Here is a 16,906-nt window from a genome sequence, read left to right on the forward strand (position 1 = left end):
ACAAGAGAGAGTCGAGCGCAGGACAATACAGGACAACAGATAGTACAGCACAGGACAATAGAGTACAAGAGATAGTACAGCGCAGGACAATACAGGACAAGAGAGAGTACAGCACAGGACAATACAGGGCAAGAGAGAGTGCAACACTGGGCAATACAGTTCCAGAGAGTGTACGGCACAGGACAATACAGGATAAGAGAGAGGACAGCACAGGACAATACAATTCCAGAGAGAGTACAACACAGGACAATACAGTACAACAGAGAGTACAGCGCAGGACAATACACGACAAGAGAGATTAGAGCACAAGACAATACAGTTCCAGAGAGAGTACAGCACAGGACAATACAGGACAAGAGAGACTGCAGCGCAGGACATTACAGGACAAGAGAGAGTACAGCGCAGAACAATACAGGACAAGAGAGAGTACAGCGCAGGACAATACAGGACAACAGATAGTACAGCGTAGGACAATAGAGGACAAGAGAGAGTACAGCGCAGGACAATACAGGACAACAGATAGTACAGCGCAGGACAATAGAGGTCAAGAGAGAGTACAGCGCAGGACAATAGAGGACAGTAGAGAGTACAGCGCAGGACAATACAGGACAACAGATAGTACAGCACAGGACAATAGAGGAGAAGAGAGAGTACAGCGCAGGACAATAGAGGACAAGAGAGAGTACAGCGCCGGACAGTACAGGACAACAGATAGAACAGCACAGGACAATAGAGGACAAGAGAGAGTACAGCGAAGGACAATACAGGACAACAGATAGTACAGCGCATTACAATACAGGACAAGACAGAGTACAGCGCAGGAGAATACAGGACAAGACAGAGTAGAGCACAGGACAATACAGGGCAAGAGAGAGTACAGCACAGGATAATACAGGACAAGAGAGAGTACAGCGCAGGACAATACAGGATAAGAGAGAGTAAAGCGCAGGACAATACAGGACAAGAGAGAGTACAGCGCAGGACAATACAGTTCCAGAGAGAGTACAGCACAGGACAATAAAGGAAAAGAGAGAGTATAGCGCAGGACAATACAGGACAAGAGAGAGTACAGCAGAAGAGAATACAGTTCCAGAGAGAGTACAGCGCAGGACAATACAGTTCCAGAGAGAGTACAGCACAGGACAATACAGGACAAGAGAGAGTACACCGCAGGATAATAATGGACAACAGATAGTACAGCGCAGGACAATACAGGACAAGAGAGAGTACAGTGCAGGACAATACAGGACAAGAGGGAGTAGAGCCAGGACAATACAGGACAACAGATAGTACAGCACAGGACAATACAGGACAAGAGAGAGTACAGCGCAGGGCAATACAGGACAAGAGAGAGTACTGCGCAAGACAATACAGTTCCAAAGAGAGTACAGCACAGGACAATACAGGACAAGAGAGAGTACAGGACAGGACAATACAGGACAAGAGAGAGTTGAGCGCAGGACAATACAGGACAACAGATAGAACAGCACAGGACAATAGAGGACAAGAGAGAGTACAGCGAAGGACAATACAGGACAACAGATATTACAGCGCATTACAATACAGGACAAGACAGAGTACAGCGCAGGATAATACAGGACAAGACAGAGTAGAGCACAGGACAATACAGGACAAGAGAGAGTACAACGCAGGACAATACATTTCCAGAGAGTGTACGGCACAGGACAATACAGGACAAGAGAGAGTACAGCACAGGACAATACAGTTCAAGAGGGAGTACAACACAGGACAATACAGGACAAGAGAGAGTACAGCGCACAACAATACAGGACAAGAGAGAGTACAGCACAGGATAATACAGGACAAGAGAGAGTACAGCACAGGACAATACAGGACAAGAGAGAGTATAGCACAGGACAATACAGGACAAGCGAGAGTATAGCGCAGAACAATACAGGACAAGAGAGAGTACAGCGCAGGACAATACAGGACAACAGATAGTACAGCGCAGGACAATAGAGGACAAGAGAGAGTACAGCGCAGGACAATACAGGACAACAGATAGTACAGCGCAGGACAATAGAGGTCAAGAGAGAGTACAGCGCAGGACAATAGAGGACAGGAGAGAGTACAGCGCAGGACAATACAGGACAACAGATAGTATAGCACAGGACAATAGAGGAGAAGAGAGAGTGCAGCGCAGGACAATAGAGGACAAGAGAGAGTACAGCGCCGGACAATACAGGACAACAGATAGAACAGCACAGGACAATAGAGGACAAGAGAGAGTACAGCGAAGGACAATACAGGACAACAGATAGTACAGCGCATTACAATACAGGACAAGACAGAGTACAGCGCAGGAGAATACAGGACAAGACAGAGTAGAGCACAGGACAATACAGGACAAGAGAGAGTACAACGCAGGACAATACAGTTCCAGAGACTGTACGGCACAGGACAGTACAGGACAAGAGAGAGTACATCACAGGACAATACAGTTCAAGAGAGAGTACAACACAGGACAATACAGGACAAGAGAGAGTACAGCGCACGACAATACAGGACAAGAGAGGGTACAGCACAGGATAATACAGGACAAGAGAGAGTACAGCACAGGACAATACAGGACAAGAGAGAGTACAGCACAGGATAATACAGGACAAGAGAGAGTACAGCACAGGACAATACAGGACAAGAGAGAGTACAGCGCAGAACAATACAGGACAAGAGAGAGTACAGCGCACGACAATACAGGACAAGAGAGAGTACAGCACAGGATAATACAGGACAAGAGAGAGTACAGCACAGGACAATACAGGACAAGAGAGAGTACAGCGCAGAACAATACAGGACAAGAGAGAGTACAGCGCAGGACAATACAGGACAACAGATAGTACAGCGCAGGACAATAGAGGACAAGAGAGAGTACAGCGCAGGACAATACACGATAAGAGAGATTAGAGCGCAAGACAATACAGTTCCAGTGAGAGTACAGCACAGGACAATACAGGACAAGAGAGTACAGCGCAGAACAATACAGGACAAGAGAGAGTACAGCACAGGACAATAGAGGAGAAGAGAGAGTGCAGCGCAGGACAATAGAGGACAAGAGAGAGTACAGCGCCGGACAATACAGGACAACAGCTAGAACAGCACAGGACAATAGAGGACAAGAGAGAGTACAGCGAAGGACAATACAGGACAACAGATAGTACAGCGCATTACAATACAGGACAAGACAGAGTACAGCGCAGGAGAATACAGGACAAGACTGAGTAGAGCACAGGACAATACAGGACAAGAGAGAGTACAACGCAGGACAATACAGTTCCAGAGAGTGTACGGCACAGGACAGTACAGGACAAGAGAGAGTACAGTGCAGGACAATACAAGACAAGAGAGAGTACAGCGCAGGACAATACAGGACAAGAGAGAGTACAGCACAGGACAATACAGTTCCAGAGAGAGTACGGCACAGGACAGTACAGGACAAGAGAGAGTACATCACAGGACAATACAGTTCAAGAGAGAGTACAACACAGGACAATACAGGACAAGAGAGAGTACAGCGCACGACAATACAGGACAAGAGAGAGTACAGCACAGGATAATACAGGACAAGAGAGAGTACAGCACAGGACAATACAGGACAAGAGAGAGTACAGCACAGGATAATACAGGACAAGAGAGAGTACAGCACAGGACAATACAGGACAAGAGAGAGTACAGCGCAGAACAATACAGGACAAGAGAGAGTACAGCGCACGACAATACAGGACAAGAGAGAGTACAGCACAGGATAATACAGGACAAGAGAGAGTACAGCACAGGACAATACAGGACAAGTGAGAGTACAGCGCAGAACAATACAAGACAAGAGAGTGTACAGCGCAGGACAATACAGGACAACAGATAGTACAGCGCAGGACAATAGAGGACAAGAGAGAGTACAGCGCAGGACAATACACGACAAGAGAGATTAGAGCGCAAGACAATACAGTTCCAGAGAGAGTACAGCACAGGACAATACAGGACAAGAGAGAGTACAGCGCAGAACAATACAGGACAAGAGAGAGTACAGCACAGGACAATAGAGGAGAAGAGAGAGTGCAGCGCAGGACAATAGAGGACAAGAGAGAGTACAGCGCCGGACAATACAGGACAACAGATAGAACAGCACAGGACAATAGAGGACAAGAGAGAGTACAGCGAAGGACAATACAGGACAACAGATAGTACAGCGCATTACAATACAGGACAAGACAGAGTACAGCGCAGGAGAATACAGGACAAGACAGAGTAGAGCACAGGACAATACAGGACAAGAGAGAGTACAACGCAGGACAATACAGTTCCAGAGAGTGTACGGCACAGGACAGTACAGGACAAGAGAGAGTACAGTGCAGGACAATACAAGACAAGAGAGAGTACAGCGCAGGACAATACAGGACAAGAGAGAGTACAGCACAGGACAATACAGTTCCAGAGAGAGTACAGCACAGGACAATACAGTACAAGAGAGACTGCAGCGAAGGACATTACAGGACAAGAGAGAGTACAGCGCAGAACAATACAGGACAAGAGAGAGTACAACGCAAGACAATACAGTTCCAGACAGCGTACAGCACAGGACAATACAAGACAACAGAGAGTACAGTGCAGGACAATACAAGACAAGAGAGAGTACAGCGCAGGACAATACAGGACAACAGATAGAACAGCACAGGACAATAGAGGACAAGAGAGAGTACAGCGAAGGACAATACAGGACAACAGATAGTACAGCGCATTACAATACAGGACAAGACAGAGTACAGCGCAGGAGAATACAGGACAAGACAGAGTAGAGCACAGGACAATACAGGACAAGTGAGAGTACAGCGCAGAACAATACAGGACAAGAGAGAGTACAGCGCAGGACAATACAGGACAACAGATAGTACAGCGCAGGACAATAGAGGACAAGAGAGAGTACAGCGCAGGACAATACACGACAAGAGAGATTAGAGCGCAAGACAATACAGTTCCAGAGAGAGTACAGCGCAGAACAATACAGGACAAGAGAGAGTACAGCACAGGACAATAGAGGAGAAGAGAGAGTGCAGCGCAGGACAATAGAGGACAAGAGAGAGTACAGCGCCGGACAATACAGGACAACAGATAGAACAGCACAGGACAATAGAGGACAAGAGAGAGTACAGCGAAGGACAATACAGGACAACAGATAGTACAGCGCATTACAATACAGGACAAGACAGAGTACAGCGCAGGAGAATACAGGACAAGACAGAGTAGAGCACAGGACAATACAGGACAAGAGAGAGTACAACGCAGGACAATACAGGACAAGAGAGAGTACAGCACAGGACAATACAGTTCCAGAGAGAGTACGGCACAGGACAGTACAGGACAAGAGAGAGTACATCACAGGACAATACAGTTCAAGAGAGAGTACAACACAGGACAATACAGGACAAGAGAGAGTACAGCGAAGGACAATACAGGACAACAGATAGAACAGCGCATTACAATACAGGACAAGACAGAGTACAGCGCAGGAGAATACAGGACAAGACAGAGTAGAGCACAGGACAATACAGGACAAGAGAGAGTACAGCGCAGAACAATATAGGACAAGAGAGAGTACAGCACAGGACAATAGAGGAGAAGAGAGAGTGCAGCGCAGGACAATAGAGGACAAGAGAGAGTACAGCGCCGGACAATACAGGACAACAGATAGAACAGCACAGGACAATAGAGGACAAGAGAGAGTACAGCGAAGGACAATACAGGACAACAGATAGTACAGCGCATTACAATACAGGACAAGACAGAGTACAGCGCAGGAGAATACAGGACAAGACAGAGTAGAGCAGAGGACAATACAGGACAAGAGAGAGTACAACGCAGGACAATACAGTTCCAGAGAGTGTACGGCACAGGACAGTACAGGACAAGAGAGAGTACAGCGCAGGAGAATACAGGACAAGACAGAGTAGAGCACAGGACAATACAGGACAAGTGAGAGTACAGCGCAGAACAATACAGGACAAGAGAGAGTACAGCGCAGGACAATACAGGACAACAGATAGTACAGCGCAGGACAATAGAGGACAAGAGAGAGTACAGCGCAGGACAATACACGACAAGAGAGATTAGAGCGCAAGACAATACAGTTCCAGAGAGAGTACAGCGCAGAACAATACAGGACAAGAGAGAGTACAGCACAGGACAATAGAGGAGAAGAGAGAGTGCAGCGCAGGACAATAGAGGACAAGAGAGAGTACAGCGCCGGACAATACAGGACAACAGATAGAACAGCACAGGACAATAGAGGACAAGAGAGAGTACAGCGAAGGACAATACAGGACAACAGATAGTACAGCGCATTACAATACAGGACAAGACAGAGTACAGCGCAGGAGAATACAGGACAAGACAGAGTAGAGCACAGGACAATACAGGACAAGAGAGAGTACAACGCAGGACAATACAGGACAAGAGAGAGTACAGCACAGGACAATACAGTTCCAGAGAGAGTACGGCACAGGACAGTACAGGACAAGAGAGAGTACATCACAGGACAATACAGTTCAAGAGAGAGTACAACACAGGACAATACAGGACAAGAGAGAGTACAGCGAAGGACAATACAGGACAACAGATAGAACAGCGCATTACAATACAGGACAAGACAGAGTACAGCGCAGGAGAATACAGGACAAGACAGAGTAGAGCACAGGACAATACAGGACAAGAGAGAGTACAGCGCAGAACAATATAGGACAAGAGAGAGTACAGCACAGGACAATAGAGGAGAAGAGAGAGTGCAGCGCAGGACAATAGAGGACAAGAGAGAGTACAGCGCCGGACAATACAGGACAACAGATAGAACAGCACAGGACAATAGAGGACAAGAGAGAGTACAGCGAAGGACAATACAGGACAACAGATAGTACAGCGCATTACAATACAGGACAAGACAGAGTACAGCGCAGGAGAATACAGGACAAGACAGAGTAGAGCACAGGACAATACAGGACAAGAGAGAGTACAACGCAGGACAATACAGTTCCAGAGAGTGTACGGCACAGGACAGTACAGGACAAGAGAGAGTACAGTGCAGGACAATACAAGACAAGAGAGAGTACAGCGCAGGACAATACAGGACAAGAGAGAGTACAGCACAGGACAATACAGTTCCAGAGAGAGTACGGCACAGGACAGTACAGGACAAGAGAGAGTACATCACAGGACAATACAGTTCAAGAGAGAGTACAACACAGGACAATACAGGACAAGAGAGAGTACAGCGCACGACAATACAGGACAAGAGAGAGTACAGCACAGGATAATACAGGACAAGAGAGAGTACAGCACAGGACAATACAGGACAAGAGAGAGTACAGCACAGGATAATACAGGACAAGAGAGAGTACAGCACAGGACAATACAGGACAAGAGAGAGTACAGCGCAGAACAATACAGGACAAGAGAGAGTACAGCGCACGACAATACAGGACAAGAGAGAGTACAGCACAGGATAATACAGGACAAGAGAGAGTACAGCACAGGACAATACAGGACAAGTGAGAGTACAGCGCAGAACAATACAGGACAAGAGAGAGTACAGCGCAGGACAATACAGGACAACAGATAGTACAGCGCAGGACAATAGAGGACAAGAGAGAGTACAGCGCAGGACAATACACGACAAGAGAGATTAGAGCGCAAGACAATACAGTTCCAGAGAGAGTACAGCACAGGACAATACAGGACAAGAGAGAGTACAGCGCAGAACAATACAGGACAAGAGAGAGTACAGCACAGGACAATAGAGGAGAAGAGAGAGTGCAGCGCAGGACAATAGAGGACAAGAGAGAGTACAGCGCCGGACAATACAGGACAACAGATAGAACAGCACAGGACAATAGAGGACAAGAGAGAGTACAGCGAAGGACAATACAGGACAACAGATAGTACAGCGCATTACAATACAGGACAAGACAGAGTACAGCGCAGGAGAATACAGGACAAGACAGAGTAGAGCACAGGACAATACAGGACAAGAGAGAGTACAACGCAGGACAATACAGTTCCAGAGAGTGTACGGCACAGGACAGTACAGGACAAGAGAGAGTACAGTGCAGGACAATACAAGACAAGAGAGAGTACAGCGCAGGACAATACAGGACAAGAGAGAGTACAGCACAGGACAATACAGTTCCAGAGAGAGTACAGCACAGGACAATACAGTACAAGAGAGACTGCAGCGCAGGACATTACAGGACAAGAGAGAGTACAGCGCAGAACAATACAGGACAAGAGAGAGTACAGCACAGGATAATACAGGACAAGAGAGAGTACAGCACAGGACAATACAGGACAAGAGAGAGTACAGCACAGGATAATACAGGACAAGAGAGAGTACAGCACAGGACAATACAGGACAAGAGAGAGTACAGCGCAGAACAATACAGGACAAGAGAGAGTACAGCGCACGACAATACAGGACAAGAGAGAGTACAGCACAGGATAATACAGGACAAGAGAGAGTACAGCACAGGACAATACAGGACAACAGATAGTACAGCGCAGGACAATAGAGGACAAGAGGGAGTACAGCGCAGAACAATACAGGACAAGAGAGAATACAGCGCAGGACAATACAGGACAACAGATAGTACAGCGCAGGACAATAGAGGACAAGAGAGAGTACAGCGCAGGACAATACACGACAAGAGAGATTAGAGCGCAAGACAATACAGTTCCAGAGAGAGTACAGCACAGGACAATACAGGACAAGAGAGAGTACAGCGCAGAACAATACAGGACAAGAGAGAGTACAGCACAGGACAATAGAGGAGAAGAGAGATTGCAGCGCAGGACAATAGAGGACAAGAGAGAGTACAGCGCCGGACAATACAGGACAACAGATAGAACAGCACAGGACAATATAGGACAAGAGAGAGTACAGCACAGGACAATAGAGGAGAAGAGAGAGTGCAGCGCAGGACAATAGAGGACAAGAGAGAGTACAGCGCCGGACAATACAGGACAACAGATAGAACAGCACAGGACAATAGAGGACAAGAGAGAGTACAGCGAAGGACAATACAGGACAACAGATAGTACAGCGCATTACAATACAGGACAAGACAGAGTACAGCGCAGGAGAATACAGGACAAGACAGAGTAGAGCACAGGACAATACAGGACAAGAGAGAGTACAACGCAGGACAATACAGTTCCAGAGAGTGTACGGCACAGGACAGTACAGGACAAGAGAGAGTACAGTGCAGGACAATACAAGACAAGAGAGAGTACAGCGCAGGACAATACAGGACAAGAGAGAGTACAGCACAGGACAATACAGTTCCAGAGAGAGTACGGCACAGGACAGTACAGGACAAGAGAGAGTACATCACAGGACAATACAGTTCAAGAGAGAGTACAACACAGGACAATACAGGACAAGAGAGAGTACAGCGCACGACAATACAGGACAAGAGAGAGTACAGCACAGGATAATACAGGACAAGAGAGAGTACAGCACAGGACAATACAGGACAAGAGAGAGTACAGCACAGGATAATACAGGACAAGAGAGAGTACAGCACAGGACAATACAGGACAAGAGAGAGTACAGCGCAGAACAATACAGGACAAGAGAGAGTACAGCGCACGACAATACAGGACAAGAGAGAGTACAGCACAGGATAATACAGGACAAGAGAGAGTACAGCACAGGACAATACAGGACAAGTGAGAGTACAGCGCAGAACAATACAGGACAAGAGAGAGTACAGCGCAGGACAATACAGGACAACAGATAGTACAGCGCAGGACAATAGAGGACAAGAGAGAGTACAGCGCAGGACAATACACGACAAGAGAGATTAGAGCGCAAGACAATACAGTTCCAGAGAGAGTACAGCACAGGACAATACAGGACAAGAGAGAGTACAGCGCAGAACAATACAGGACAAGAGAGAGTACAGCACAGGACAATAGAGGAGAAGAGAGAGTGCAGCGCAGGACAATAGAGGACAAGAGAGAGTACAGCGCCGGACAATACAGGACAACAGATAGAACAGCACAGGACAATAGAGGACAAGAGAGAGTACAGCGAAGGACAATACAGGACAACAGATAGTACAGCGCATTACAATACAGGACAAGAGAGAGTACAGCGCAGGACAATACAGGACAAGAGAGAGTAGAGCACAGGACAATACAGGACAAGAGAGAGTACAACGCAGGACAATACAGTTCCAGAGAGTGTACGGCACAGGACAGTACAGGACAAGAGAGAGTACAGTGCAGGACAATACAAGACAAGAGAGAGTACAGCGCAGGACAATACAGGACAAGAGAGAGTACAGCGCAGGACAATACAGGACAATACAGAGTACAGCACAGGACAATACAGTTCCAGAGAAAGTACTGCACAGGACAATACAGGACTAGAGAGAGTACAGCACAGGATAATACAGGACAAGAGAGAGTACAGCACAGGACAATACAGGACAAGAGAGAGTACAGCGCAGAACAATACTGGACAAGAGAGAGTACAGCGCACGACAATACAGGACAAGAGAGAGTACAGCACAGGACAATACAGGATAAGAGAGAGTACAGCGCAGGACAATACAGTTCCGGAGAGAGTACAGCACAGGACAATACAGGACAAGAGAGACTACAGCGCAGGACAATACAGGACAAGAGAGAGTACAGCGCAGGACAACAGAGTTCCAGAGAGAGTACAGCACAGGACAATACAGGACAACAGATAGTACAGCGCAGGACAATAGAGAACAAGAGAGAGTACAGCGCAGGACAATACAGAACAACAGATAGTACAGCACAGGACAATAGAGGAGAAGAGAGAATACAGCACAGGACAATAGAGGACAAGAGAGAGTACAGCACAGGACAATACAGGACAAGAGAGACTACAGCGCAGGACAATACAGGACAACAGATAGTACAGCGCAGGACAATAGAGAACAAGAGAGAGTACAGCGCAGGACAATACAGAACAACAGATAGTACAGCACAGGACAATAGAGGAGAAGAGAGAATACAGCACAGGACAATAGAGGACAAGAGAGAGTACAGCGCAGGACAATACAGGACAACAGATAGTACAGCACAGGACAATAGAGGAGAAGAGAGAATACAGCACAGGACAATAGAGGACAAGAGAGAGTACAGCGCAGGACAATACAGGACAACAGATAGTACAGCGCAGGACAATAGTGGTAATAGTGGACAAGAGAGAATACAGCGCATGACAATAGTGGACAAGAGGGAGTACAGCGCAGGACAATACAGGACAAGAGAGTGTACAGCACAGGACAATAGAGGACAAGAGTGAGTACAGCGCAGGACAATACAGGAAAAGAGAGAGTACAGCACAGGACAATACAGGACAACAGATAGTACAGCGCAGGACAATTGAGGACAAGAAAGAGTACAGCGCAGGACAATAGAGGACAAGAGCGAGTACAGCACAGGACAATACAGGACAAGACAGAACAAGAGAGAGTACAGCGCAGGACAATACAGGACAAGAGAGAGTACAACGCAGGATAATACAGTTCCAGAGTAAGTACAGCACAGGACAATACAGGATAAGAGAGAGTACAGCGCAGGACAATACAGGGCAAGACAGAGTACAGCGCAGGACAATACAGGACAAGAGAGAATACAGCGCAGGACAATACAGTACAAGAGAGAGTACAGCACAGGACAATACAGGACAAGAGAGAGTACAGCGCAGGACAATACAGGACAACAGATAGTACAGCACAGGACTATAGCGGACAGCAGATAGTACAGCGCAGGACAATAGAGGACAACAGATAGCACAGCGCAGGACAATAGAGGACAACAGAGACTACAGCGCAGGACAATACAGTACAACTGATAGTACAGCACAGGACAATAGAGGACAACAGAGAGTACAGTGCAGGACAATACAGTACAACTGATAGTACAGCGCAATACAATAGATGACAAGAGCGTGTACAGCGCAGGACAATACAGTTCCAGAGAGAGTACAGCACAGGACAATACAGGACAAGAGAGAGTACAGCGCAGGACAATACAGGACAAGAGAGAGTACAGCGCAGGACAATACAGTACAACTGATAGTACAGCACAGGACAATAGAGGACAACAGAGAGTACAGTGCAGGACAATACAGTACAACTGATAGTACAGCGCAATACAATAAATGACAAGAGCGTGTACAGCGCAGGACAATACAGTTCCAGAGAGAGTACAGCACAGGACAATACAGGACAAGAGAGAGTACAGCGCAGGACAATACAGGACAAGAGAGAGTACAGCGCAGGACAATACCGTTCCAGAGAGAGTACAGCACAGGACAATACAGGACAAGAAAGAGTACAGCGCAGGGCAATACAGGACAAGAGAGAGTACAGCGCAGGACAATACAGGACAAGAGAGAGTACAGTGCAGGACAATACAGGACAAGCAAGAGTACAGCGCCGGACAATACAGGACAACACATAGTACAGCACAGGACAATAGAGGGCAAGAAAGAGTACAGCGCAGGACAATACAGGACAACAGATAGTACAGCGCAGGGCAATAGAGGACAAGAGTGAGTACAGCGCAGGACAATACAGGAAAAGAGAGAGTACAGCACAGGACAATAGAGGACAAGAGAGAGTACAGCGCAGGATAATACAGGACAACAGATAGTACAGCGCAGGACAATACAGGACAAGGGAGATTACAGCACAGTACAATACAGGACAACAGATAGTACAGCGCAGGACAATTGAGGACAAGAAAGAGTACAGCACAGGATAATACAGTTCCAGAGTAAGTACAGCACAGGACAATACAGGATAAGAGAGAGTACAGCGCAGGACAATACAGGGCAAGACAGAGTACAGCGCAGGACAATACAGGACAAGAGAGAATACAGCGCAGGACAATACAGTACAAGAGAGAGTACAGCACAGGACAATACAGGACAAGAGAGAGTACAGCGCAGGACAATACAGGACAACAGATAGTACAGCACAGGACTATAGCGGACAGCAGATAGTACAGCGCAGGACAATAGAGGACAACAGATAGTACAGCGCAGGACAATATAGGACAACAGAGACTACAGCGCAGGACAATACAGTACAACTGATAGTACAGCACAGGACAATAGAGGACAACAGAGAGTACAGTGCAGGACAATACAGTACAACTGATAGTACAGCGCAATACAATAGATGACAAGAGCGTGTACAGCGCAGGACAATACAGTTCCAGAGAGAGTACAGCACAGGACAATACAGGACAAGAGAGAGTACAGCGCAGGACAATACAGGACAAGAGAGAGTACAGCGCAGGACAATACAGTACAACTGATAGTACAGCACAGGACAATAGAGGACAACAGAGAGTACAGTGCAGGACAATACAGTACAACTGATAGTACAGCGCAATACAATAAATGACAAGAGCGTGTACAGCGCAGGACAATACAGTTCCAGAGAGAGTACAGCGCAGGACAATACAGGACAAGAGAGAGTACAGCGCAGGACAATACAGGACAAGAGAGAGTACAGCGCAGGACAATACCGTTCCAGAGAGAGTACAGCACAGGACAATACAGGACAAGAAAGAGTACAGCGCAGGGCAATACAGGACAAGAGAGAGTACAGCGCAGGACAATACAGGACAAGAGAGAGTACAGTGCAGGACAATACAGGACAAGCAAGAGTACAGCGCCGGACAATACAGGACAACACATAGTACAGCACAGGACAATAGAGGACAAGAAAGAGTACAGCGCAGGACAATACAGGACAACAGATAGTACAGCGCAGGGCAATAGAGGACAAGAGAGAGTACAGCGCAGGACAATAGAGGACAAGAGAGAGTGCAGCACAGGACAATACAGGACAAGAGAGAGCGCAACGCAGGACAATACAGTTCCAGAGAGAGTACGGCACAGGACAATACAGGACAAGGGAGAGTACAGCACAGGACAATACAGTTCCAGAGAAATTACAACACAGGGCAATACAGGACAAGAGAGAGTACAGAGCAGGACAATATAGGACAAGAGAGAGTACAGCGCATGACAATACAGGACAAGAGAGAGTACAGCACAGGACAATACAGGTCAAGAGAGAGTACAGCGCAGGAGAATACAGGACAACAGATAGTACAGCGCAGTACAATACAGGACAACTGATAGTACAGCGCAGGACAATAGTGGACAAGAGAGTGTACAGCGCAGGACAATACAGGACAAGAGGGAGTACAGCACGGGATAATAGAGGACAAGAGAGAGTACAGCGCAGGACAATACAGGACAAGAGAGAGTACAGCATAGGACAATAGAGGACAAGAGAGAGTACAGTGCAGGATAATACAGGACAACAGAGAGTACAGCGCAGGACAATAGAGGACAAGAGAGAGTGCAGCGCAGGACAATAGAGGACAAGAGAGAGTACAGTGCAGGACAATACAGGACAACAGATAGTACAGCACAGGACTATAGCGGACAACAGATAGTACAGCGCAGGACAATAGAGGACAACAGAGAGTACAGCGCAGGACTATAGAGGACAACAGATAGTACAGCGCAGGACAATAGAGGACAACAGATAGTACAGCGCAGGACAATAGAGGACAACAGAGAGTACAGCGCAGGACAATACAGTACAACTGATAGTACAGCACAATACAATAGATGACAAGAGCGAGTACAGCGCAGGACAATACAGTTCCAGAGAGAGTACAGCACAGGACAATACAGGACAAGAGAGAGTACAGCGCAGGACAATACAGGACAAGAGAGAGCAGAGCGCAGGACAATACAGTTCCAGAGATGGTACAGCACAAGACAATACAGGACAAGCGAGAGTACAGCGCAGGACAATACAGGACAAGAGAGAGTACAGCGCAGGACAATACAGGACAACAGATAGTACAGCGCAGGACAATAGAGGACAAGAGAGAGTACAGCGCAGGACAATAGAGGACAAGAGAGAGTACAGCGCAGGACAATACAGGACAATACAGAGTACTGCACAGGACAATACAGGACTAGAGAGAGTACAGCGCAGGACAATACAGTTCCAGAGAAAGTACAGCACAGGACAATACAGGACAAGAGAGAGTACAGCGCAGGACAATACTGGACAAGAGAGAGTACAGCGCAGGACAATACAGTTCCAGAGAGAGTACAGCACAGGACAATACAGGATAAGAAAGAGTACAGCGCAGGACAATACAGGACAAGAGAGAGTACACCGCATGACAATACAGGACAAGAGAGAGTACAGCGCAGGACAATACAGTTCCAGAGAGAGTACAGCACAGGACAATACAGGACAAGAGAGAGTACAGCGCAGGACAATACAGGACAAGAGAGAGTACAGCACAGGACAATACAGGACAACAGATAGTACAGTGCAGGACAATACAGTACAACTGATAGTACAGCACAGGACAATAGAGGACAACAGAGAGTACAGTGCAGGACAATACAGTACAACTGATAGTACAGCGCAATACAATAGATGACAAGAGCGTGTACAGCGCTGGACAATACAGTTCCAGAGAGAGTACAGCACAGGACAATACAGGACAAGAGAGAGTACAGCGCAGGACAATACAGGACAAGAGAGAGTACAGCGCAGGACAATACAGTACAACTGATAGTACAGCACAGAACAATAGAGGACAACAGAGAGTACAGTGCAGGACAATACAGTACAACTGATAGTACAGCGCAATACAATAGATGACAAGAGCGTGTACAGCGCAGGACAATACAGTTCCAGAGAGAGTACAGCACAGGACAATACAGGACAAGAGAGAGTACAGCGCAGGACAATACAGGAAAAGAGAGAGTACAGCGCAGGACAATACCGTTCCAGAGAGAGTACAGCACAGGACAATACAGGACAAGAAAGAGTACAGCGCAGGGCAATACAGGACAAGAGAGTGTACAGCGCAGGACAATACAGGACAAGAGAGAGTACAGTGCAGGACAATAAAGGACAAGCAAGAGTACAGCGCCGGACAATACAGGACAACAGATAGTACAGCACAGGACAATAGAGGACAAGAGAGAGTACAGCGCAGGACAATAGAGGACAAGAGAGAGTGCAGCGCAGGACAATACAGGACAAGAGAGAGCGCAACGCAGGACAATACAGTTCCAGAGAGAGTACGGCACAGGACAATACAGGACAAGGGAGAGTACAGCACAGGACAATACAGTTCCAGAGAAATTACAACACAGGACAATACAGGACAAGAGAGAGTACAGCGCAGGGCAATACAGGACAAGAGAGAGTACAGCGCAGGACAATATAGGACAAGAGAGAGTACAGCGCAGGAGAATACAGGACAACAGACAGTACAGCGCATGACAATACAGGACAAGAGAGAGTACAGCACAGGACAATACAGGTCAAGAGAGAGTACAGCGCAGGAGAATACAGGACAACAGATAGTACAGCGCAGGACAATACAGGACAACTGATAGTACAGCGCAGGACAATAGTGGACAAGAGGGAGTACAGCGCAGGACAATACAGGACAAGAGAGAGTACAGCATAGGACAATAGAGGACAAGAGAGAGTACAGTGCAGGATAATACAGGACAACAGAGAGTACAGCGCAGGACAATAGAGGACAAGAGAGAGTGCAGCGCAGGACAATAGAGGACAAGAGAGAGTACAGTGCAGGACAATAGATGACAAGAGAGAGTACAGCGCAGGACAATACAGGACAACAGATAATACAGCACAGGACTATAGCGGACAACAGATAGTACAGCGCAGGACAATAGAGGACAACTGAGAGTACAGCGCAGGACAATAGAGGACAACAGATAGTACAGCGCAGGACAATAGAGGACAACAGATAGTACAGCGCAGGACAA

The sequence above is a fragment of the Hypanus sabinus genome, chromosome 2 (assembly GCF_030144855.1).
Source record: "Hypanus sabinus isolate sHypSab1 chromosome 2, sHypSab1.hap1, whole genome shotgun sequence".
NCBI lineage: Eukaryota > Metazoa > Chordata > Chondrichthyes > Myliobatiformes > Dasyatidae > Hypanus > Hypanus sabinus.